We start from the raw sequence: 23,308 nt of genomic DNA, 5'->3' as shown, positions 1-23,308 counted from the left end.
CTTCTCATATTAAATATTTGGGATTACATGTTACTTCATCAATTTCAGATACAGTATCGCTTTGTATGAATAAATGTATTCATAAGATATCGGATTTAACTGCCAGATGGCATCCTCTTTATTTATCATGGTCGGGCCGCCTTGACACCATAAAGATGATATCACCTATAATTATATACACTATTTCTAACATCCCGATTCCTATTCCCACTAAATTTTTTAAGAAGATTAATTCCATTCTCTCTTCCTTTCTGTGGAACAAGAAAAAATCTCGAATGTCTCTCCTTAGGTTAATACCTCCCAAATCGGAAGGTGGAATTAATTTCCCGGATTATCCGGCTTATCAGAAGGCCTTTCTTCTACGACAAGCTTCCCTTTGGTTACAGGATCCCTCAGACGATTGCCTTTTATGGACTACAATTCAATGTCTTTTCCTCTCCCCTTTTTCCTTTGCCGAACACCTTTCGTTCACACGTAAACCACAGGCATTATCCACACCCATAATAAAATTCACAACCAAATTAGTTTTATCCTTTCCTTCTTTTCCTCCTTTCCCTCTTTTCCTCCTAATACGGTAGATGATTTTCTTAACTCTACCATCTGGCATAAAAAAATTTACTCATTAGGAACAATCCTTTCTACTGGAGGACTTGGTGTCAGAAGGGGTTAATTTGGATTCATCAACTATTCTCACAGTCCAATTTCATACCTTTCTCCTCGCTCGGTCATTCATTCAACCTACCTCGTTTTAACATCTCGTTTGAGGGAGATAGGGGTGGAGGGGCACGCTCTAAGCTTGTTGGCCTCCTTCCTGGACCAGAGGGAACAGAGAGTGAAGCTGGGAGAGTTCCTATCTCCATCCCTGCCGCTGAAGTGGGGGGTCCCACAGGGGTCGGCGCTGAGTCCGACCCTGTTCAATATCTATGTGACCCCCCTGGCCAGGCTCATTAGATCTTTTGGGATGGAGGTAGTGTCGTATGCCAATGACACGCAGATCTTGCTGTCCCTCGCCCAGCCTGTCAGCTCTTCTGCCTCCAAGTTTAGACTCTGTATGGAGGCAGTCGCCCTTTGGATGATCAACAATTCACTGTGGCTAAATGGCGAAAAGATCCTCGTGTTCGGCGAGAAGGAAGACATCTGGTCGGCGGAATGGTGGCCCGAATCCTTGGGGACGTGTCCGGCTCCAACTCGGGCAGCACAAAATCTGGGGGTTATGATTGACCCTTCCCTAGACATGGCTCTTCAAGTAAGGCGGACTATCTCCACCTGCTGGGGCATCATTGCAATCTTGAGCAAAATCAAGCACTACCTGTCTGTGCAAGCTCGGAAACAAACTGTCGTAGCTCTGATAACATCCCGGCTCGATTATTGCAATGCCTTATATGCCGGAGCCAATAAAGGTCTGTTGCAAGGCCTTCAATCAGTGCAAAATGCAGCGGCGAAGTTTGTTCTGGACCTTCCGAAAAGGTCGTCAGCGACCGCCGCCAGGAAATCTTTGCACTGGCTTCCCATTGACGCCAGGATTTCATTTAAAGTGTTATGCCTGGTGTTTGGTGCCTTAAACAGGAAAGAGACTGGAGGCGTAAAAGATCTCCTCACTCCTTATTCTCCTGCTAGGAACCTTCGTTCCTCAGCGAAATTGCTCCTTACCGCGCCTCGAGTGCGAAGAGCTAAATGGGGAGGCAGAGCCTTCTCCAACCTGGCTCCAAGATGGTGGAACACTGTTCCCTTAGAGATTAGGATCTTACCCTCAACACAATTATTCAGGAAAGCTTTAAAAACATGGCTTTTTGGTAACACATACCCTTAGCTTTTGGTTCTTCCTTCTCTTTTCTGATTTCCTTTGTAGGCGCCTTGATGCCTCCAGGCAAAGTTGCGCGTTTATAAGTTTAATTTCATTCATTCATACCTGCTTCATTCATTCACAAATACCTTTTGCTTAAGGAAGCAGTGATGGTTACCTATACTCGGCTGTCCAATACACATACCTCTCTTGTCACTTCCAACTCTACCTCACAACTCCATGACCTCTTAAAAACCACTTCCAAGGCTTCCATTATATACAGGTATCTTCACAGTACTGCCACTATAAGGTCAAAATCCAAAGTGGAAGAGTTGTAGGAGCGTTATTTTGCCACATCTTGGCCAGTATCTAAATGTAAATGTAAATTGATAATTGTATAGCGCACTACTCACCCGCAAGGGTCTCAAGGCGCTTGTACGAATACCGCTGTGGAGCCCATCCTGGCTTTCCCTGTGAGGCGTCCACTCCTGGGCACCCCCAAAGTGGAGGCCAGGCATCCTTTAGCGTTGTGGGGGCTGTTGTGGAGATTAAGCAATCTATTGCCCAGAGTTGCAGAGTGTGACTCCATGATTGGAATAGGCCCCGAGGCGAGAATTATCGAGTCCGTGGAATTTTGAGCCCAAGACCCGCCGAGGCGGGGAATTGAACCCTGGTCCCGGGCTAGACCTCTGCATCAGGGTCTGCCGCTCTAACCATTGAGCCACACTTCTCCATGGAATAATATATGAGTCAAAATTCGCAAATCATCTAGAGCAGCTAGTATAACGCAGACATTGTTTTTTCCATGACTTAAATACAAAATTTGCTACCACGCCAGATGTCTGTTGGACATGTTCCTCCCCAATTGCAAATTTGTTTCACATGTTATTTTCTTGTCAGATTGTACATAATTTCTGGAAACAAGTTTGGTCCCAAATTAACTTAATTTTCAAGACTAACATTCCTTTCTCTTTTGCTCATGTTTTTCTGAGAAGCCTTTATTCTTTCTGAAAATGTTACACTTAATGTTAAAATCATTAATTTGTTGTTAGCAGTTGCATTCCAGAAAATTACAGCTAATTGGAAAGACTTTTCAAAAATTTCTTTCAGAGCATGGTGGTATAATGTCTGTCATAATCATAGGCTAGATACTTCCTTTGTTTATCCTATGCACATGACAGCGAAACGTCTAGATTTATGGTCCCCTGTTACGATGCATCTTGATGTCTGTGCCAGTCGCTCTTTTCGGATGCAGCCCAGTCAACAAGAAGTTTTAAAACCTCCTTGATTACCCTAAACGTTCTTGAATTCTTTAATATTTTTTTATTTTTTCATAATTGCGGTATGTCATTTCACTTGTTTTGCCTCCAGGCCCGTTCCATATAATATTGTTGAAGAAATGTCTTGATTGATTTTTTCTGTACGATATCTATTAATGTATTGTATTTTATATTGACACCCCTGTTTCTATCAATAACATTTCTTTGAACTGAAAAAAGATTACATTTGTGTCACAACTGCACCTTTTCCTGAGAACAAAACATTTTCAAGTTGTGTGCACTGGCAACAGTGACCATTTGATGCTTCAGTTTCAAGTACTTGTGAGCTTGTGCTTGAAGGATCCCATTCAGCAACTAAATAATCAAATGGAAAATGCTGCCATTAAGAAAATCAGGTGGTGACTAGAGCTCCGTGAAGAGGACATTGCCAAACTGACAAATTCCCTAGCCAGTCTGAGCAAGGAAAACAGTCTCGACAGCAACTTGGCCCATTAGCATAAACAGGACATGAGGAAGGTTTTAAAGCACTGGAGTCCCCACTGACAAAACCTAGCCAAAGCTGAATATCCCCACAATTATATCAGGGAGATTATCAATTAAAAAGAAGAGTAAATTGTAGTGCAAAGTTTCTGGCTAGAAACAGACAAAATGAGTTGGTGAAGCTTGCACTAAGGTCTGTACAGAAAGAAGAGATGGGAATTAGATCAACTCCAAGAAGGAAAATAGTAGATAAAGCTGCATATGACAACGAAATCTACCAATCCACGCACTTTCTGGGTGCTGGTATGTGGGATAATGAAATGAAACCTAAGAACCAACAAAAGGTTGGTAACATTACGCCAGCATCTTCGTCTATCTACGTTGCTAAATTGTATGGGGCCAACCAACAAGTGGAACCATTAAGTCTTCTCAAACTAGATAAGGACTCAAGTGCCTTTGTGCCTAATTTCCAGTTGCCAACTCAGGAAGGATTAAACAAGAGCATCAGGTCCATATGATTGGCAGGTGCACCGGGACCAAATGGCATTCCAACCAGCATCTTCAAACCAGCAAATATTGAATGGACAAGGATGATGCACTCAAATTAAATCAAATATTTCTTTATTCGGTTTTTGTCATGTTAAAAACCATAAAAGCATTTTCATAAAATAATTTACATTTTGCATTCTACATTGATACAAAATAGTGCCTCCTAAAGCAATTCATAAAAACATGTTTGATAAAAAGAGCAAACAAGTTAACTATTAAGTGCTCTGTCATTTATATAGTATTAAAAAACAACATCATAATATGTACATACTAGCTTGTGGAGGGACAACTTCATCTTATTGAACACATAATTAGGATTGTCGATACGCAAAGTTATGAGACGGTTTCTCTATTTTCAATCGATGTCGAAAGATGCATTTCAAAAACTTGACAATATACCTCGATGTCCACTCTTCACCCAGATACTGTAAGGCTAACAAGGCCGGGCGGCATCTTCTGATGCCCATAAGTTTTAATAGCGGGATTAGCCAAATCTTTCTATACTCCCTGTAATACTTACAGAAAAAGAAAGTATGGATGGTTGCCTGGATTGAGGTTGCATCACACGGGCATCGAGGTAAAACTAAGTCCCAGTTATTTCTTGATGGAAATGCAACCAGACGGTGTAACATGTTTAACCTAAACCTGATTAAGAGGAATCTCTCAAAGGTGGTAAAATCATAGGTTAAATATGGCTGTATAATAAAGGTATTTTGAACGGCCATGCAATGTTGGACAGATGGTTTAGAGGCTTCGTTGGCAGTCCGTAATTCTTCAAGATGGGTAAGGGACAACACTTGTAATGCCTTCCTGGTTAAAGGCCAAATTAAGGTTGGAACAAGGTAGTATTTTTCCAATCCTAGGTCATTTAAAAAAGATTTTATATAAGATAACCAGCCAATTTTGCATGAGAGGTCCAAATACCCATACAGTCTAAAATGATTTGCTGTGTGAATATGTTTTTGTCTGACGACAATATACGGTGCCAGAGAAGAAGTGGTTGTATTCTGGCTAAGTCCGAAATCCCCAATTCCATGTGGCACGAGAAAGTAGATGCACTCTTTGGTAGCGTTAAAAGAAATCTCAGGAAGGCATTCTCTGCCACTTGTAGATTGTTTATATTTGCGTACCCCCACACTCCAGCCCTGTATAGCGCCACAGATTGACATTTTGCTTTGTAAATCTTTAGAAGCTCCACTGGTGGCCTCTTTCCTAAGTTTTGTGAGAAATTTACAAGGGCTTTGGTAGTTCTCATAAGGTGGAATTTTCTGGACTCCATAGCTGTGTTCCAATTAAGTTTATGGTCCATGATAATCCCCAAATATAGGTATTGTGTTGTAGTTGCCAGTTCCTCCTGATTTAAATATATATCCTTTGTCCTTTTTTTCCCAGAACCAGCTGTCATGACAAAGGTTTTTTTTAATGTTAATTCGTAAATCCAGGTTAACCATAAATTCGGAGTATCTGTTTAGAGCCTTCTGTAACTCTAAGGGGGTGCGCGCCAGTATTACTGTGTCGTCCGCATAGAGTAGAGCTGGAATCGGACGATTTTTTGCTAACGGAAGGTCCTGGCTCCCATTCAACATAGCTCTCTCCAGGCCGTTGGTATAGAGCGTGAAGAGGAAGGGAGCCAGGACGCAGCCTTGACTGACTCCTCTCTCTACCCCAAATGACGCAGATAGCTCGCCCTTAACCCCAAACCTTACCCTTGCTGAGGCGTTAGAATATAATTCGCTGGGAAAGTTTACCAAGGGTGGGTCCACCCACATATCCAATAACACAGACCGAAGTTTAGCGTGGCAATCACAGTCAAAGGCTGCTGACAGGTCCACATATACCATGTAGATACTGCCCGCCTTCGCACATACGTATTTTCCTAGAAACATTGTCAGCTTTAGGGCCTGTTCAACTGTCCCTAGGCCCTCCCGGAACCCGAACTGGATGTCCGAGAGGATCCTGCCATCGTCCGCCCATCCCTGGAGGTGTTCTAAGATGATTCTGCCCGCCACGTTACCCAAGGAATCCAGCAATGAGATCAGGCGATAGCAGGATACCTCCTGACAGTTCCCCTTTTTAAAATAGGGACCATAATTGATATGGACCATGAATCCATTAATCTCACTTCGCACGCTGCTTTGAGTACCCTCGTCAAAATTGGAGCACAAAGATCTAAGTTTGATTTGAATAGATCTATTGGGACCCCATCAGGGCCAGGGGCCTTACCGTTTTTGCTGGCTTTTAGGGCCAGGAAGACCTCATTGATAGTGATTTCTATTTTTAATGGGTAGGGAGTCGCTAGTGGGGCAAAAGTTGTAGAATCTTGCCTACCCTCATTGACTGGACCTTTCTCAAAAATCTTTGAGAAGTGCTCCACCCATGCCACTTCATCAATAGCCACCTCGATGGTAGGTGAGTTTTTATTATCAGATAAAAATGGGGATTTAATCACGGCCCAAAAGGCTGAACTGTTTTTATGAATACTGCTTTTATGCAATTGGTCCCATAAGGCCAGTTTCAGTTCGGCTTTCCTATCCTATATGGCTATATTATATTCCCTCCTCAGAGTTGTTACTTCCTGAGGTACTCTTTTTGGTTTTTGCAGGGCTTTAGAATGCGCTAATGTGCATCTGCGGTTAAACCATCCTATTTTTTTTGACCGGGAGTTTTTTAATTTTACAAAGATTGCATCATTAATTGCTTTTAGAACCACCCTAAAATTGCCTAATACTTCCTCATCCGGTGTGGACAGGTCTAAGCATTTAAGGATGGAAGGAAAGACCCCGTATATGACTCTCCTGGTGATTTCTGGAGGATCTACTTTCTCCCATTTTAAAGAATATCCATTTAATCTATCTAGATGTAGAGTATTTTGCCGTAATGCGGTAACTATGCTTTGAGTACGATATTCATGAAGTGGGCAAAATGTTATACTGAGAGCGCAATGGTCGCCTAAAACATTAATAAGTGTTTCAAACCCAGTAGCACGATTACCCACCATGTTAGATATTAAGATAAAATCAATGGTGGTGTACCTGTCCCTACCAATAAATGTTGCATCCAGCCGCTGGGTTGCAGGGTTCTTTTTGTTTGCGATTACAAGATCCAAGTCAAAAAGAGTTTTATTTAAAATGGTTCCAACACTTGAGTGTGAAAAGTGCACAATGGGATCCTCGTGTTCATCAGTTAACCCGCACAACTTCCAATTACTGTGTAGGCAAGGATGTTGATTAAAATCACCTCCTCAAATAATGGTAGCTTCTTTACCCGATTCCCTTATCAATACCGATAGTTGGAGTTGCAACTGACTCAATACCATCAGTAGTTCACCATCCGGTATATTATTATAAAAATTTACCAGGAGAACAGTCTCCCCTTTACCAAAGCGGATACTCAATATTTGGAAGTTTGCCTCTAAGGCCACAGTAGTTATTTGCACATCCCCTATCAAGTTTGAAATAAAAATACTTAGACTGCCTTTTGCTCTGCCAGATGCTACGTGTAATGCGGGTAAAAAATAGGTTTTATAACCTACCAAGCGTATTACACCGGTGGTCCATGTCTCCTGGAGACATATTATATTAAACTTCTGGAAAAAATTCAGCCCGGTACCATTTTCTACCTTGGGGCGCAATCCAGCTATATTCCAAAAAAGAAACATTATCGGCGCACCTACTTTGACTAGGTTATTATCCGCTAATGCTTTAGCCTATTCTGCTATTGGACTTTTCGCCGTTCCAGGCACCACGATATTTCCACACTCATGTATAGATGGTAAGAGTTCTAATAACCAGGCATCTTTACTAATTAATTCACTGCTAGCTGTCACCTCTTCAATGTGATTTGGTGCTGCTGGCTGTATGCGGGTGTCCACTAATAAAGACTGATTACCTTTAGGGCTACCCATTTTGGTTAATGAGATTACTGGTTGTTTTAATTCGTGGCAATCCCCAGAAACCTGGTTGGGAAGTCAATCCACTCCTTCCAGACCGGAAAGAATGGAGAAGCGGTTGAAAGTAGGGACATTAAAACCAGAAATGTCACGATTGTACCCATATAGGGCACGAGCTCTTGGGGGATTTGCCAACAGGGATTGGGGGTAGAAATAGCTTAAGTCTCGAGTCGAGATTTCATCCCCTCCCGGCTCAGTGTACCAGTCACCCATATGTCTTATTACTCTGCGGTCCATAAAGTTAATGATGATGAGGTCTCCCCTTATGTCCTTCGGTCTGCGACCCACCCAACCAAGTCTTCTGACATGGAGAATTTCACTGTTGATGTTTGCGGGTAATGGTCTATTACAACTTAACCAGTATATCACTTTGTTTTTAAGCTCTTGGTGACCTTTAGTCTTCCCAACCTCTAATTCCAGAACCCCCGTCAATATCACCACATAGGGTGCCGCCTCTGGTGGCAGGTCTATTATTTGATGGTTACCCCTTGGGCACTTAATAGATGAAGACGTCCTAGGTACAATTGTTTGGGATTTGTCTCACCCCTCCTTCTCCCCTAGGGATTTTATGGCCCTTATCTATTGTCAAGGAGGTCTTGGGGATGTCCTCTGGTACTGCTGATGGGCCTTTGCTATGTGGTTTATCAGCTAATAGGGGCAGGGAAGGCATGTTACAAATACTAGAAAATCACAACCTATGTGTAAGTTCCCTGGTCAGATCTATGTTAGTTGTAAGTGTTTTTTCTATGGTCCCCAGTTGCTTTGACATTCTTTTAAGCCTCTCTACTAATGGCAATATTAGATATTTCACTAGTTGCTCCATGCTCCCCATTAGTTCTTTAATAGCCTGGGACGATAGGGGAAGATTATCTGGTGTAGTCTCCCTTGCCATGATTCCTGAGCTCCTAGAGGGGCTCTGAGTTACTTTCGATGTTTTTGCGCTTCTTCCATTTTGGCTGTTCGCCCCTTGCTTTCTTTTTTAGGTTATCTGCACTGGACCAGTTGTTTTATTATACGATTGATTAGGGGATATCGTAGATGATTGTTCATCGGAGATGATTTCATCTGGTGGTTCTACAAACGAATCATCTTTGTTTCATTCAGTGGAAGATGTTTGGTCTTGTAACTGTGGGGGGATGCTAATATCGCTGGTTTGATCACTTTCAATACTATGGGCAGGTGGAGTAGTCGCCAACCGGATATTACCCAGAGATGAGCGTTTATTAAATAGATGTTCCGAAGATAGACGCCGTTCTGTGATGGCTATCTCACGCTCAAGAACTGAGGCGGCCCTAGTAATAAAGAGATCCAGTGTCCCACTTACTGATCCTCCCACCACGGATTTCCTACCTCTACTGAGACGTGGACTCATATTCCCTTATGCGATTCTGCTTAAAGAATGAAATCAAAAACAGATTGGAAAAAGGAAATTACATAAACAATAAGAACAGGAAAATAGTGAGTAGGATATAACAATATACAATCACACAGTACTAGCGATTGAAAAGTCCATCAATTAAAAATACAAGGGGTTTGAGCTCAGATATTACGGTAAGGTCTCAGTACCAGATAAGGAGGGTGGCCCAGCCCAGCCTTGGCCAGCCCCGGACGGCCACAGACGGCCCGCCCTGTGCCCGGGGTTCGCTCGGGCGCGTTACCGCATGCGTTCCGCGCAGCGGGTTCTGTGCGTTGTGAAATAGGTCCGGTGGGCGGGCTTAGGCACAGGTGTCTTCAGGGCACGGACTCCTGGGAGATGGAGTCCCGTGCTAAAGTGCTCTGCTAGCCCCCACGGCCAGAAACGAAACAAATGCGGCAATGTCCAAATCCGGGTAGGTGCTCCTCCTGTCTAATGCACACAGCCCCGGGAAGTCAGGATACGAAGCGGGACCCACTCATTATTCATTCAATACAGGATGCATAGTACTATTCCAGAGAGCTAGTAGAGTTTGGTGCTGGTGCTTGTACATAACAAGCATTTTCAATGCAATAGGTCTCGCGAGTTTGAGCTATTGGCATTGTGAATGACATGGCCTTTTATTTATGTTTTGGTTTTTAATACATAAATAAAAGGCATTGTCATTTACAATGCCAATAGCTTAAACTATAGTAAATGTGAGACCTATTGCATTGCTTGTTTTCTACAGTAAGCCAAACAGTATAGTCCAGGGTTTACCTTACAAATTAGAAAAAACATTTCCCTGTTTGAAAAAGAACACAAGTTTTCAAATTTTTTTTTTTTTTTTTTTTTTTTTGGCAGACCTTTATTGCACATTATTCATATACACAGCGGTGTGCCTACAACCCACTGTTAGGGCCGGCCGCAATCGGTGTACTGCAATTATTATACAAGCTTAATATCAAACACCAGAAGTACGTTTACAGGAGTCCAAAAGTCTTAGCTCATGTAGGCACTCACAGTTAATCCAGATGTGGTATTGATAGCACACCTATTGAAAGCGGACGTAAGCCCCCATGTGATCCTGGTCTATTTTTCAGGTTTTATAAAGAAAAGTAACTTCAACAAATCCCAACCCCACCCCCCCGTCCCATCCTGGTTTCAGTGAGCAGTCCAAGTCTAGCAGGCGTGATGTAGCAGAGCAGCTAATACAATACGTGTCGACCAGCACTTCCTAGGTAGGAGTCATTCGTCCCCCTCCCAGAACCATCCAGAGGCCACAGTGAGGATCAATAGCTATGGGCACCATGCCAGTCCTCACTTCCCGCCACGTTCTCACTGCCATGACCGTCACACAGACATTCACACCACATACATGGTGAAGCAACCGCATCCGCCCTAAAGCCTGCCAATCGCTCCTTCCTCGCAGTCTGATGAAGCAACAGTCCCATTCTCGCCGCTATTAGTGTCTGTGAGAGAGAGCATATAGAGTGTAAATGGGGCCCATACATCCCTCGGGCGAGATGCCTCAGGTAGCTCGTCATAGTAACAGTTCAACTGGTCCCTGGAATAGGACATATCTTTCAGCCACATTTGCACCTCAGGCGCTCTCCGTCCTCCCCAGACCATAGCAACCCTCCTTCTGGCCAATTGAAGTGCCAACACCACAAGCCGCCGCGACGGCGCAGCAACCCCAGAGGCAATGCCCAACAAACACAGGCGTACATCCATCTTTACCTCAGTAGAGGCCATGACAGTTAGTCTTTCAGTCACCTCCTTCCAGTAGTCGTAGACGCGTGGGCACCCCCAGGCCAGGTGTACAAAGTCAGCGTCGTCAGCTCCGCAACGGACACATTGAGCTGTGGACCTAAGCCCGTATCGTACCAGTTGGGCTGGCGTATAGTACCACTGCTGTAGAAATTTATAATGTAGAAGGCGAAAGTTGCCATTGATCACATATCCACCAGTCATAGCACAACATTCATTCCAGTCGTCATCACTCAGCGGTTCCGGGAGACTTCTATCCCACCTTGCTCTGGCCAGGATCGCCCCTCCCCCCTCATCTTCCTGCGCAGCCTTATATAATTTAGATAGCAATTTAGTCCTGTCCTTAACCGTATAGAGCAATTGCAATGCACCTAGGGCCGGTGGTTCCTCCGGATACATTGGGTATAGGTCACGCACTGCAGCTCGCAGTCTGACGTACACAAAGGTGGACATAGTAGCGTTCGTCGAGCGGGTGGTCATCTCCCGAGAGGAGATGAACGATGCTCCCGGAAATAGGTCCCCCATAGTCTGTAGTCCAGCCTCCCGTAGGATCAGGAGCCCTCCCGGCTCGCCCGAGACAGAAATGTCCGAGTGGTAAAGTAGTGGCATGGCCGGAGCGTAGAGCGGCAGCTTACCAGCCCGTTTACCCAGGGTAGTCCATGCAGTCGCTGTGAGGCGCACAGTATCAATCTCCCCCTTCTCAAACACCGAGTGCTTATTTACTATCATAGCCCTCAGTGGATATGGCAGAACTGCACTTGCCTCCAATGCTACGTGTGGAGTGTAAGGCGGAGAGTTTATCCAATAACTCGCAAAGTGTGCCTGCGCGCAAAGATAATAGAGTCGCATATCCGGCAAGGCAAAACCACCCAGATCGTACGGCTTGGTCAGTACCTCCCACGTCACTCGTGGCTTCTTGCCGGCCCAGGTGAGAGCTATCAGCAAGGAACGCAGTCTCGCAAAGAAGTGCTGTCTTAGCGGGACCGGGATGTTGACGAATAGGTAAAGGAATTTCGGCAGCACTACCATTTTGATCAATGACACGCGATCCGCCAGGGTCAATGGGAGACGAATCCATCGTGCCACCTGGTCTTCCAGATTGGAAATGGCAACGCCGTAGTTGGCACGTATAACTTCTTGATAATCCCTGTGCACCCAGACGCCCAGGTATCTGACTGATTCCGTCGCCCACTCCAGCGGGAATTCCAATGGTACTTGGTGAGTGACATCCGTAAGAGGCATCACCACTGACTTGTCCCAATTTATTGTCAGACCTGAGTGCCGGCCAAATTTAATGAACTCACGGAGTATGCGCTCCAGGTGAAGTGCCGGGTCTCTGACATATAGGACCAAGTCGTCGGCATACATTGACACGGCCAGCGATCTGAGAGGGAACTTCAGTGCTGCGTCCGCATATCTCTGACGCAAGACACAGGCCAATGGTTCCATCATGATTGCAAAAAGTAGGGGCGACAGAGGGCAGCCCTGCCTTGTCCCCCGCTGTATTGGAAAGGGGGCAGAGACCTGACCATTAATCCTTACTCTCGCCGTGGGTGCATTGTACAGCAGGGCAATTAGCGACGTAAAAAAAAAAGGCACTCCCATCCGATGCAGGACAGCCATCATATACTTCCATGCCACTGAATCAAAAGCCTTGGCGGCGTCTAGCATGACTGCCACCGCAGCTAGATCTGGTTTAAGGAGATGTAATACGGCGAACAGGGTCCTCAAGTTGTGTGTGGTAGACCGAAGGGGGATAAACCCCGATTGATCGGGTAATACCATAACCGGCAGAAGGAGACGCAGTCTCGTGGCCAGCACTTTGGCTATTATTTTTACATCAGTGTTTATCAGGGAAAGGGAACGATATGACTCGCACCTATTTAAAGGCTTTCCAGGCTTAGGAAGCGCCACCAAGAGTGCCTCTCTCATAGATCCCGGAAGTTGCCCGCATTCAAAAGCTTCCTCTAGGACCATGGCCAGACGCGGAATAAGCAAATCTGCATACGTCTTATAAAATTCGGCGGGCAGGCCATCCGTACCAGCCGCCTTTCCATTCGGTAGGGCAGCTATCGCGTCCCTGAATTCCGCCTCAGTAACATGATGCATTAGGAATTCCTGTTGCCCCCTAGAGAGCCACACTAGCGCTACGTCCTCCAAATACCGCGATATTTCCGCCTCATCCGCTGTTTCTCTATGTTCATAGAGTTGCGCATAATGTCTCGAAAAGCAGGCAAGTATGCCATCCGTCGTAGTCACCACAGTCTCCTGATCCTCAATTTCCACTACAGTACAGTGCCTAGCCCAAGGGTCACGAATCCTTTCAGCTAATCCCCTGCCTGGCCTACCCCCCTCTCCATAATACCTGGCTGTGGCGCGTTTGGATAAAAATTTTACCTCCTGGTCTGCCAATTCATTATATTCTGTGACCTTTGTCCTGACATCCGCTAGCAATGTGTTATCGGCCCCTTCCTCCATCCGGCGTTCTAAAGCCAACAACTCCCTCTCCAGTTTGGACATAGAGTCTCTGATGGATGTGAGGACTCCAGACCGCAACCCAATGCATGCACCCCTCACCGAAACCTTAAAGGCCTCCCACACCGTGGTCATATTATCGACGGAGCCCACATTGGTCTCGAAGAACTCCTCAATAATTTGCCGCAGACGCTCACACAACACTTGATCCGTCAACACTCCAGGGGAGAGTCGCCAGGTAAACGGGGCAGGAGCATGTGTAGGTATCCGTAGCTGCAGTGCAACAGGGGCATGGTCCGAAAGCGTTCGGGGCAGATGCTCTACATTCAGCACACATCCACTCATATCCCGGGTCAGTAACCAATAATCTAATCTTGACCACGTATTGTGCGCTGATGTATAGCAAGTACCCTCCCGCCTGCCAGGATTCTGCAAGCGCCAAACATCCAACAGTTGCAACTCAGTCACACCCTCGCGCACCGCATCCAGCCCTTTTTTCCGTTCACAAGGCCGATCGTGTCTCCTATCCAATACAGGGTCCAATGTAACATTCCAGTCCCCCCCACAGAGGATGGCCGACGGTGGTAGGTTATACAATTTGTTCCAAAGTGCAATGAAAAAATCAGGGTCATCTATATTAGGACCGTAGACATTGAGAAGAGTGATCAGCTTGCCACACAGTTTACCCTGCACCACAATATATCTACCCTCCTGATCCACCTCCTCATGTAGCACCTCAAATGGAACTTTCTTTTTTATCAGAATCATTACCCCACGGGCATAGGAAGAATATGATGTAGCCCACCTCGCTCCCGCCCACTGCTTGCCCACCATGTCGGCCGCCGCCCCCTTGAGGTGCGTCTCCTGTAGAAATGCCACTTGTGCCTCATGTCTATTCAAAAATGCAAGCATTTGTCTAGTTTTCTGCGGCTTGTTTAACCCCCGAACATTCCATGTAATACACGTGATGGCGCCCTCCCTATCCATAACGTCTAAAGTGTAAGTTTCCCAGCAGCGCAATCATCCCCAGTGGCCTCTGCCTTGTAATCCACATCCCACCTCTCACTCTCCCAGACACAGTCCCTCTGGCACCTGGAAAGACCCGGAGCCACATACTGCAGCCCCACTCGCAGCTCAATGACGATTCAGATTCAAGCCCCTCGACCAGGAACAACACAAATAACCCAACTAGTAGTAACATCCCATCCCGCCACCCACTTCAGCATTCCCAACTCGCCAAAGCCTCCCCGTGCCCCCCCCCTTTGCAACCCCCAACAACGCAAACAGCCACATTTGGGGTTCTCCCTTATCTGGAGGCGTAGCGGCACACCGCCCTCGCCATAACTGACGAGATTACAGACCATTGCCGTTGTCATCTACCCCAACCCCCCCGCCCGCCCCCCGGTCAGAGCCTTAGACCCAATGGTGGTCATATAACATCACACTGCACTGGGCGCCCCCGAAAGCGTTCACTTCTCAGGATCATCACCTAAGTCTCAGAGATGCCACCTCATCCAGCGCAGCAGCATATATCGCACAGCAGCCTACATGTTAGCTGAGTTCCGCTGCATGAGAACCCCCGCTACTTCAGGGTGGCATCTTCATCGTGAGCAGTTTCCACCATAGCTCTCTCCTTCACGCATCACATAGAACAACAGCGCAAAGGGTCCCAGGGGCTAAACGTCCAAGCGTCTCTTCAGCTACTACTGCCTACACCGCAACAGAGGCATCCCAGCGCAATACTCCGCAGCTCCCCCATCATCATAGTCAGTAGTATAATGCAGGTCAGGCCTCTTCGTCCAGCCTTTCATCATCCCCCTCATGACGTCCAGGCGGTTCTTTGGCACGTTTTTTCAGTTTTTTGGCATAGTCTAGGGCTGCCTTGGGCGAGGAGAAGATCTTGTTGTCCGAAGGAGGCCCAATCCGAAGACGTGCAGGGTACAGCATGGCGTATGCGATGTTCTCCGCCCTCAGCAATTGTTTCACCGACACGAACTCCTTACGTGCCGTCTGTACTGCCATGGTGAAATCGGGATAGAACTCCAGTTTATTACCCTGATAGTCTATGGATCCCTTCTCCCTGGCGAGCCTTAGGATGGTGTCCCGGTCCCTATAGTTTAGGATCCGTGCCACAATAGGCCTCGGCGGCGCCCCTGGCGGAGGTTTCTTAGCCAGGGACCGATGCGCACGCTCCACAATGAAGACTCGGGATAGTTGGTCGGCCCCAAATACGTCGATGATCATGCGCTCCATGAAATCTTCCATACGCCCCACGTTCGTGGATTCCGGCAGGCCTGTAACGCGAACGTTGTTCCGCCTGGACCTCCCTTCTAACTCCTCATTCTTCGCTTGTATGACCGCTAGTACTAGTTCCATATTAAATACCTTGGTCGAGACCGTGGCCAGGCCATCCTCCGTGGCGGAGACTCGCTGCTCTACCTCGCCCATCCGTTCATTTTGGCGGTCAAATTGTGTAGCCATCTGATCGAGACGATGATTTACAGACTCCATGGTGCCCTCGATAGATTGCAGAGTCTTCTGCATGGCCACCAGTGTGGATTCTAGATTAGGTGTACCTCCAACAGCCCCACCTTGGTCGGCGTCCGCTGGCGCCTGGGAGGATGAGTGCGCAGTCTTTTTTGCGTCAAAGTTGATTTTAGGCTGGTTTCTATCAGGCCTACCCATGACTGTGATCTACCTCAGCGTGATCCAAAACCAGCTGTGCAGAGTAGTTATCTCAGGTAAGTCCTTTGCAGCGCTATCAGTGCGGATATCAGCCACCGCTCAATGCAAGCTATGTCCAATCCCAGGCCAATGGGTACCCCACGTCCGGGCCAAGCAGCACTGTAGCTTCAGCAGGCAGGACGTGCCATGCAATTTTCGTGTAGACCCGCAGTGCAGATATGGCAGTGAATCGCAGTGTCTATGGCAGCAGCAAGGCAGCACAGAAGGGCCCCCTCCCTGACAGCGACTATAGCAGGAGAGGCAGTGTCGGTGGCGCGCTGATAGTCGGTGTGGAAGGAATAGCTGCCAGGCTGGAGGAGACCCCAAGATGGCGGGCGCCGTACAGGCCTCTCAGTGCCACGTGTGTGGCGATGTTCAGAGTCACCGGCAGCCCAGAGTGCGAATCCGCCCAAATATCGTCCCCCTCATCCGCTCCGCTCCTCAGCCGGTCCCCTTCCCGGCCCCCCCGGCCCGAGCTCGCGCGGCGCGGACTATCGCGGCCTAGCACCGCCTCCGCAGCACCGGGCTAGCGTAGCACCAGCGCCCCACTCACCGGGACCAGTAGGGCCAAGTCCAGGCCGCTCCAGGTGTCGCTGCCTTCCCGGGGGATTACGTTGTTAGCACCGCCTCTCGGTTCTCGCAGCCACAAAGCGCCGTCACCTGGGCTCCGCTCTCATAGGCAGCAGCAGCAACAAGGACCTGTATCTCAGCGGAGCTCTCGCACTGTGCCCGCCGGAGTCTCCACCGTCCACGTCCCGGCCTGGGACCGTGCAGCTCCGGGCGCCCGCAGGACAACCGCTATTACTTCGCAGATCGCCCCAGTGAGTCACCAACGGGAGCGGATCAAGCTCCACCGGGGTGCAGGGCAGAGGCGCCGGGTATTTAGGATAAATCAGCAAATTTTGATCGGCCTAGACGGAGCCTCACGCAAGTGCGGCCATCTCGTCCGGCGCCCTCTAGCGCCCCCCACAAGTTTTCAAATTTGATGCACCAAAATAAACATGCAATATAAAGAAACACATAGGCACAGGTAGCATTGTCCAAAACTCTCATTGTGGGGTGGTAGTGACATTTACAAATCACTCCTTGTGGTTCATGATGTCTTGAGAAATCCTCAATGGCAATATGGCTCCTTATTACACAGTTGCCCATTAACCCCGTATAGAGCAACTCTCAATATATTTATATAATACCTATACAAACAATATGCATAGCAAATCTTGTTAATTTGTATTTCTACTTATTTATAATCTATATTATGCGGTAATATTTTGTCTGGCACCTCTGCAGATTTCTGTGGCCATGTAGTGACGGGTGTAGTGCACCACCACAGATATTTTATCGTGTGTGTCTTTCATAGTACTCTTTCCTTGCATGTGAGCAAATGTTATTTATTTATTTATTTTGACATTTGTTAAGCGCACGGCTAGCCCCGATGGGGGTGTCCCGGCGCTAAGATTGCAGATTTGGGAGAGAGTTAACAAAGGAGAGTTAACAGCCAGAAAATAGGAGGGTCTTTAGTTTACCCCTGAATTGGGATTCGGTGTCGATAAGACGGAGGCTGATAGGGAGGGCATTCCATAATTTTGAAGCAATTACAGCAAAAGCTCTACCACCTTTCCTTATCCGGCGAAATCTGGGAGGGAGTAGGAGACGGAGGTGGTTGGATCTGAGATTGAGGGAAGAGTGGACTGGTTTTAGTCTGTGTCTGAGATATTTAGGACCCTTTCCATTCAGAGCCCTGAAAACAAGTACCAGGGCTTTGAATTTAACGCGAGCAGAGATCGGAAGCCAATGTACTTTCCTCAGGAAGGGTGAGATGGAGTGGTAAAAGGGGACTTTACAAATCAGTCTGGCCGCGGCATTTTGCACAATCTGCAGCCGATGCAGGAGATAGGCCGGAAGTCCCACATATAGGCTATTCGCATAGTCCAAGTGCAAAGTGATTAAAGCGTGCGTCACCGTCTTCAGTGATTCCGTAGGGAGAAAGGGAGCAATTTTTTTTAACATGTGGAGCTTACCAAAACATGCTGAGGTGACTTTCTGGATCTGAGGTTTAAAAGCGAGTTCGTTGTCGAATTGAACTCCCAGGTTGCGTGCTACTGTGACTGGGGAAGGTGCTGGGTTGAGTTCAGGCGGCCACCAAATGGTCGAAGACATGGGACTCATTTGATTAACGTATTACGGGTCATCCAGGCTACAATATTGGCAAGACAAGTTCTAAAATTTGTAAAACCAAGGGGCGAGTGATCTTTAAAAGAGAAGATCAGCTGTGTATCGTCAGCGTAGGAGAGCACTCTCACCCCGGATGACTCAATCAATTTCGCGAGAGGGGCAACGTAAACGTTGAAAAACAGAGGACTGAGGGCAGATCCTTGGGGCACCCCGCAACCTAGCGGTTTTTTGTCTTTAGACCAGAATGGGCGACACCATACTTGTGTCCGATCCGTTAGGAACGAGGTGATCCAGGCTAACGGTGTGTCACAGATCCCCAACTCTCGGAGTCTCGTCAGGAGGATGTCGTGGGAGACCGTGTCGAAGGCCGCGGACAGGTCGAGAAGCACAAGCATGGCTGTCTCACCCCTGTCCACCGCCTCCCGCACGGTCTCCGACACCTCCAAAAGTGCTGTCTCCGTGCTATACCCGGTCCTAAAGCCGGATTGCGAGTCATGCAGGAGATCATTGCTTTCAAAATAGTCCGTGAGTTGTTCTTGGACTAATTTTTCCAAAATTTTTGCTGGTTTGGGTAGCAGTGATATCGGACGGAAATTGCTGAGAACGGAAGGGTCTGCCCCAGCTTTTTTCAGAAGGGGGATAAGGATGGCCTGCTTCCAAGTCTCCGGAAACTGGCCTGAAAGGAGGGAGGAGTTCCAGATTGATAGAAGCGGGGGTAGAATCGCTGGAGCCACTACGGAAAATACATGAGCGGGCATGGGATCAAGGGGAGAGCCTGATTTGCAAAGCTTAAGTTTATTAAGAGCGGTGTCCAGGGTGATAGGTTTGAACGCATTTAACCTTATGTCCTTAGAAATAATATGTGACATAGATGTAGCCTCTACGTCAGAGCTATCGACTGCCCTAAAAGAAGCATAGATTAGGTTGATCTTATCATAGAAGAAATTTGATAGATTATCACACAGATCTTGGCAGGGCTCTGGTTTGTGCATGAGGGCAGCGGGGTCGGTGAAATCTTTCACAATTTGAAAGAGCGTCTTAGTTGAATTATCCGCATCTTTAATTTTGCTTACAAAGTACTCCCTCGTGGTGTTTTGTTTGATCTTGTGGAAGTTTTTTAATGCCGTTCTGTAAGTTGTTTTAGCAACTGGGTCGTAGGTCCGATGCCAGAGACGTTCTAATCGTTTGCATTTGCTTTTTTCTTCTCGCAGCAGCTGGGAGAACCAGGGTGCAGAGGGTTTGGTTCTGGCCGACGAGAGAACGGTGAGGGGAGCTAAGTCCTCAATAACCGTGGTGAGGTGTTGGTTTATGTTTGCTACGTCCTCATTTATGTTAGTGGAAGGCTGCCAGTTGAACTTGGCTAAAGCAGGTGCAAACTCTTCCAATGTTCTACAATGTCCTATTATGGAGGATGACTTAATGAATTGACGCTCGCTGCTGACACATGCAGTGATCGAGGGGCGAGTTCAAATCTTGTTACAGTCAACTCAGATTTCCTCATATGTGTGGTTGGTAATTGTAAAATCTGGTATTTACAGCGCTTACAAATTGTAAAAGTATGGTGTGTTATGCTGTACATAATTAAACTACCTTTCAATTGTTAATGTTGTATATGTAATTGCTATGAGAGGTGTAATACAATATCTTCTGTTTTGTACAGACTCTATCGGGTCTCTGGTAACTGGACAATTTACATTGTAATACAGTTTCTTTATTGCATTTTTTCACTGCAGGATTACTTTTCGTACACAATGGCATGTCGTAAACATACTTTCTCACAGAGCCGCGCGCCAGTGATTCACTTGACCGGAATTAAAAAGCTCCATCAGGTGGAGTGGCGCTACAAAAGGCAGGAAACCTGTTTCATCCCACAACAAAATATGCTGTGTATTGTCCAAAACCGGAGGCACATTGTGATCTGTGATCCAGCACAGTACTTTGTACCTTGTTAACAGTTGGAATCACTTGTCTTAATTTCACATGTTTTTACAAGAGAAAGCTGTGACCGTGTTGTTTTACTACTTCTTGGATAACTTGGGAACCAAGGGTGGAAGAAAGCTGGATTATTCTATTTCACTAACTATTGCAGTGAATAATTATTTGACACAAACACACTAAAATGTAAACCATGTGGCTATAAAAATATATACACGAGGGGTATTAAATACTCAGTTGCTTTTGAACCAGCGATCAGGGATCGATCATTTTTCATAAACATAGGCCCATTTACACTACCCAATGAATCCCTTCATGCTGGGGTTCAGTGAGATGCAAGTTTATACCTAACTTACCACAAACACTGTTGAACCTGCATTTCTCCTTACAATAATTATAATTGTGGCAATGAATTTTTATAAAGTTGAGAAGTTGATAGTAATAATTATGTACTCATTCTATTCTACAAAATAATAACAGACTCAGAATGTATAATGTTTATCGTAAATAATATGAAATGAATGCTCATCAAGTACAGTCACACAATGCAAGTCATGATTTGTCACAGAGAACATATATTTGCAATGGAAAGAAACAAATTCATATCAGATAAACAATGCAATGAAGGAGTGGATAGGAGAAGAGAGAAACCTTTCAGAGAGAAAATACATTTGCAAATGATTATGCAAATTTAGGAAATCATCTATACTAACCCAAATAAGATTCAGAGAAATCTACCCACTGGCCAAAAAGGGCAGCAAGGCCCTCGAGAAGAGTTGAGTGGCAAAGATTAAGTCAGGAATCAGGAAACAATTAGGCCTATATATGGAAACCCGGAGCTCGATTTTGTACATTACCTTGCAGTACTAATTTGAAATGAGTCTCAAATAATCTGCTAGAGATATAGGAATGTACTACTAAAAAAATAGCTTGTTTTATTGTTTTTGGAAAACACTCGTAGACCTTGGTTGTTTTTTGCTCTTTGCTCTTCACTTAATTCCCCCTTTTTTCCCCCCCATCTAAGGGTTTTCCTTAACTGTCTATAAATTGTGAAACATCAATTCCCGTCCCCCCCCCCCTGAGTGTGTGAATGTGATATGGTTGTTTGTGATATGTTTGAAATCTTGAATGAAAAATTGAGTGCATGGTTGATGCCCTAATGTCCCACGTGTTTGTTATAAAAATATTTTTTGTACTATGTATTAAACTTTGAAATAAATTCTTTGGAAAAAAGATTTGAATAAAATGCTATTGAGTAGCAATTCCCATTCTTGAATTTCTTTTCTGGATTTGGATGGATATTTGTTTATTTGAATTATCCATGTCAGTATTGGCGTTTTTGTTATGTTAGATAATTATCCGGCTCAGCCTTACTGATTAGAGCCAGCCCCTAGTTGTTTCTTGTTCTATATGGAAACAGCAAACCGACTAGCGATGATCTCCTGCTAGATAAACACCAGCCGAACCTACCACAAACCACACCCCCGGGGTACCTAAATTATACCCTAAAACCTAAATGTTCAACCCACATTTGTTTCGATATACGAAAAACTCTGTCTTTCATTGGCTAAGGACAGGGATGTTCTGTCACACCACTCTTCAGCGTAATCAAAAACTTATGTCCCATTGTCTTGAACATTCAGCATTACAACAGATTCTACCCAGGAAACAATTTTGAACACAATCACAGCACGTATTTCCGTATTTCCTAGAGTGTATTTCATGTATCAAATGTATCCAGTCTTTCACTCTTTCTTTGTTTTCTTCTACCATCTCGTGAGGAAGTTACATTGCTTCCACTTGCTTAAGAAGTTTGTTTTTCCGAGGTTTGGCAGTCATACAAGGACACAAACGCACGCACAGCTTCTGCATCTCTCTTCTTTTTACAAAATCATCTTTGGACATTTTATTCTCCATTAAATATTAAACCCAAACTGGCATGCAGGAAAGAAGCCCATGTTTGCTTTTCAACAAAGAACAAAACACAAGCATTTATTATTTTCATGAAATGTAATTTTCAATATGCACCATCCCAGCATTGCACTGACCCACACACAACCAGTGTTATTCCTAGCAATTATTATTAACATGCATTAAAGCAGCATTAGTCTTTTATTTTTATTTTAGCCATTAGAGTGTGCGGACTAGTTTTCATGCATTAGTATACGCATTGGTTCACACATTAGTTCACGCATGCACAAAAGCATTTCCCCCTATTTTAGAGTTTTTATTAATATTTCCTCACAGCACACTATTATTAAAATGTTACTGAGGGATCAATCCAAGCAGGTTTTATTTCCTCAAAACCCTGCTCCATCACTTTCATTGCACAAAAAGCAGTGGTTGAAAATAAATAATTCACAGGGGATCATGAAATATGGAAAAAATGTCATAGGTCCCCTTAAAACATGTGCTTCATCATAAAAACGCCTGCGTCTAGGCCACCATATAGAGCTATTTATTTGTCAGGGCCACTGGGATTGTGTGAAAAGGGAGGACTGAATTATGCTGCAGGGATATCTAAATCATGGGGCATGGAAAGGCAAATTATGAAACTTCCCGTGGCACTGTATATATATATATATATATATATATATATATATATATATATATATATATATATATATATATATATATATATATATATATATATATATATATATATATATATATATATATATATATATATATATATATATTATGCGCAGACCTTGCAGTGATGGGCCCGTGTGCTTTGTATTCACAATGCGTACAGGAAATTTGTAGTGCACACTATTTTAACAAGCATTTGCAAT

General features: G+C 45.4%; 1 long non-coding RNA gene across 1 annotated transcript in view; it reads left to right on the top strand.

The window, feature by feature from the left end:
• LOC147673977 (uncharacterized) overlaps nucleotides 1–20,446 on the top strand; it is a 41,502-nt gene extending 21,056 nt beyond the window's left edge. The window contains exon 3 of the long non-coding RNA XR_015302416.1: nucleotides 20,312–20,446. This is a non-coding gene — a long non-coding RNA (uncharacterized LOC147673977). The remainder of the gene's footprint in view (nucleotides 1–20,311) is intronic.
• Nucleotides 20,447–23,308: the final 2,862 nt, after the last annotated feature.

This window comes from Lissotriton vulgaris, chromosome 12 (genome assembly GCF_964263255.1).
Source record: "Lissotriton vulgaris chromosome 12, aLisVul1.2, whole genome shotgun sequence".
NCBI classification, from domain to species: domain Eukaryota; kingdom Metazoa; phylum Chordata; class Amphibia; order Caudata; family Salamandridae; genus Lissotriton; species Lissotriton vulgaris.
The sequence above is the reverse complement of the archived record's forward strand: the minus strand, read 5'-3'. Positions and strand labels throughout refer to the sequence as shown.